Source organism: Gekko japonicus, unplaced genomic scaffold, assembly GCF_001447785.1.
Source record: "Gekko japonicus isolate JY-2015 unplaced genomic scaffold, Gekko_japonicus_V1.1 scaffold452, whole genome shotgun sequence".
NCBI classification, from domain to species: Eukaryota; Metazoa; Chordata; class Lepidosauria; order Squamata; family Gekkonidae; genus Gekko; species Gekko japonicus.
Genome location: NW_015167545.1, coordinates 1,080,810 through 1,084,587, shown reverse-complemented (window position 1 = coordinate 1,084,587; position 3,778 = coordinate 1,080,810).

Here is a 3,778-nt window from a genome sequence, read left to right as displayed (position 1 = left end):
GAACACTGGTGATGGTAGTGGTGGCTCCTACTCGCCTGGTGGAAGAGCTCCGTCTTGCAGGCCCTGCGGAACTGTACGAGGTCCCGCAGGGCTCGGATCTCCTCCGGGAGCTCGTTCCACCAGGTAGGAGCCGCCACCGAAAACGCCCTGGCCTTAGTTTGGGCAAACTTCACACTTCGGGGGCCTGGGACTTCCAGGAGATGGAGATTCCCCGATATTAACAGCAGCTAGAATTCTTATAGCAAAGAGATGGAAATCCAAAAACACTCCTTCCATAGCAGAACTTAAATACAAAATTCTAGAAATAGCAGAGATGGATAAACTAAACATAACATTACAAAATAAACCAGAGGAGCTGTTCTGGGACAGATGGGGGAAAATTTACACCTGGCTAAAGATAAAGAAGATAAAATGAAAAATGCTAGTTAAGATTTGTGACGAGATACAAGAAAGATGAATTTTGTGTTATGATATGTATAAAAACTAATCAAATATGTTAATGTGGAAAAATCAAAATAAATTTACAAACAAAAAACCCAAAAACAAAGTTACTCTCAACAACACTCTCTGGCAGTTATTTGTTTATTGAGGCATAAAGATGTTTCAAGCTAAGACTTCAGGTTCAGAACTGAAGTCCTGGTGCCAAGGCCCAAAGTTCTACAAAGTTCAAACAAGCTCCCCCCCTTGGATCAGACCAATTGTAACCCACACTCAGCCTGCCTAGATTACATGGGTTTCAGCCCCCACCTGCGAGTCTACCATTATATTATCTATTGCTGCAGAGCAAGCACAGACAGCAACCAAGGTCATCGCTGAACATCCCTGGAAAGGGAGGAAACTTAGAAAGAGTTACGCAGCTACAACTACAAAGCCATTCTCACACGCATCCACTCACCCCCCCTGGAATTCCAGTACCCACTCGAAGCCCCTTAACAAATGAAAGACATGGCAAACAAGACACCGAGTTTGACACCTATACAGCCAGGGGTCTGCGTATCTGCAAGACCACCTGTAACGATTCCTTGTTTATGGGTGTGTGTCTCTTTAAAAGTTTGGTTGCATGTGATAGTCTAGAGTGCTTGAAGAGGCTTTACAATGAATGTTCCCTCTCAGCTGTGGAGTCTTCTGAGCAAAAATTCTACTTTGTGAGCCACTGGCATTAAAGTTGTGAGCCAGTTTGGTGTAGTGGTTAAGTGCGCGCACTCTAATCTGGGAGAACCGGGTTTGATTCCCCACTCCTCCACTTGCACCTGCTGATGTGACCTTGGGTCAGTCACAAGCTCTGGCACAGCTGTCCTTGAAAAAGAGCAGTTTGTGTCAGAGTTCTCTCAGCCCCACCCACCTCACAGGGTGTCTGTTGTGGGGAGGGGAAGGGAAAGGAGTTTGTAAGCCGCTCTGAGACTCCAAGTGAAGGGCGGGGTATAAATCCAATCTCTTCTTCTGTATAGATTACTTTGCTCTGGAGCTCTCCTTCCTGAGCGAAGACAAAAATGTGTGAACTGGAGGCTAAAAACTGTGAGCTAACTCACACTAACTCAGCTTAGAGGGAACACTGTTTACAATTTGCCAACCAACATCTGCTGGTGGACCTTGGCCACAGGGATGTCCGTCTTGCCTCGACTAGGGCCAGGGCCTTTTCAGCCCTGGCCCCTGCCTGGTAGAATGAGCTCCCATGTGAGATCAGGGCCCCTGTGGGACCTTGCACTGTTCTGCAGGGCTTGCAAGATGGAGTTCTTCCACCAGGCTTTTAACTAGGGCGACAGACATCCCTCCCTCTCTACTGGGCCTCCCCTCAGTGGGTCAGAACTGCATTACCATCTAAGGACCACATCTAGAAAGAGATGAGATGACATCTGTGAGGCTTTAACTTGAACCTGCACTGGATGAATGATGTTGGTGTGTTTTATTTTGTTGGTGTTTTAATTGGTATATTTTACTAAATTTGATGGAACCCGCCCTGAGCCTGCTGTGTGGGGAGAGTGGGATATAAATTGAATAAAATAAAGATACCTCACCTTGCTCTCTTGGAGACTGGTGGCTCTCAGACCAAACTCTGTGGTTATAAATTGACCATGTGAAGGATGCCAACAGGAGGCTGCTCCTAGCACTCAGCAGGGGTTGTAGCATGCGGCGGTGTTAAAACGTTTGGGGACTCTTTTTAAACTGGGGGAGTGAAGGGACAGTGAGAGAGCTGCGTAACTATTTAAGAGTCCAGGTGGAAACAGGCTAGGGGCTGATGGCAGATTCGGTCCAGGGGGTGTGCCTTTTTGTCTCTGGAAGCTTATTTCAAACTGCCACATGGGGGCGATGCAATTCTGTGTCTTGGCGTGGTGGCATGCACAGCCCCTCTTAGGAGACTTACTCTTTCTGCATCTGTCAAAGCCCTCCAGGTACCTGATTTGTGCCAGTTTCCATTAAAACGATGGTTATTCAGTAGCACAAGGTATACAGCACTCCGGAGCTGCAGAATGCTTCCCCAACTTTATTTGGCTTCACAAAGAGCCTAGATGGGTGGGTGGGCACGTCACCATAGTTTCCGCTTTACAAGTGGCACACTGAGGCTGTGAGTGGGTTGGGCTCAACGGAGGATGTGGAAGAAGCAATATGCCAACCAAGGCCTTTGATGCCGGTCTAGCTCTCGTTGGCTGCCCCTTTCCTATATGGGTGCTTAGCTTCCGCCCCAAAGCCCTTCCCTGCCCACTCGCTCTTTCTTTCTCCAGATGGCTTGCTTAGGCTGTCATTGAGGAAGCCCTGATTGCATGCTTCTATTTAAAGAGAGGGAAGAAACGGGGACAGTTCCCAAGAGCAACCTTGGGAAAGTCAGTGCTGGAAGGACTACAAATCCTTTCTGCTGACAGTCCGGTAACTCTGTGTGCACTCTTGGCTTTGCTTTGGACAGGCAAAGGCAATGCTTCTTTCTCTGCCCCCCCCCCCATTGTTGGAGAGCTGCCTCTGCGTGCGTGGGGTAGAACCTCCCCCACGTTAATGAACGACCTCCCTGTCCAACAGAGATTTCTCATTTTGCTACATCACGTCGATGCATTTGCAGTGGAGAAGGGTCCTTCTCCATTTAGGTGCCCAGGAGTGTGTGCCAACCTATAATATTAGTGAATAGCAGCTAGGAAGGTAGGCGTTGTAGTCTTAGTGAAGAATGGGAAGGTGGGCGTTTTGAGCTCAAAAATCCAAACACATCCTATAATACAAAAGATAGATGCTTCTGATTGGATCTATCAGCGGTCTCGTTCTTAACCAACAGAGGAAGTCATTAAAAACTACTTGAGGAGATGGAGTGAATCCAGTTCCCTACGAAAGAATTCCTTGCATACAGAAAGCCAGCCAGCCAGGGAGAAGACATGTGCTAGCATACACTCTGAAGATGTAGTTTTCTACATGCAGGGAGTCACGTGAATACATGAAGCTGCCTTATACTGAATCAAACCATTGGTCCATCAAGGTCACTGTTGTCTACTTTGACTGGCAACTGACTCTTCAGGATCTCAAGTGGAGGCCTTTGACATCACTTACTGCCTGATCCCTTTAGCTGGAGATTGAGCCTGGGACCTTCGTCGTGACAAGATGCTCTTGCCACTGAGCCATGCTCCCGCCCCGTTTTTTTTAATGGCATTTGTATGGAATAAGGCACAAGCCTCTCCCTGTGCTCTAAAACGGTACACCCCTACGACAGTTTATTCCGCCTCATTTGCCGAGCTGACAGCTAAAGAGAGAGAGATCTGCAGCTCCAAAATGGGAGTGAGAAGCCAGACAATGTGAACACCAA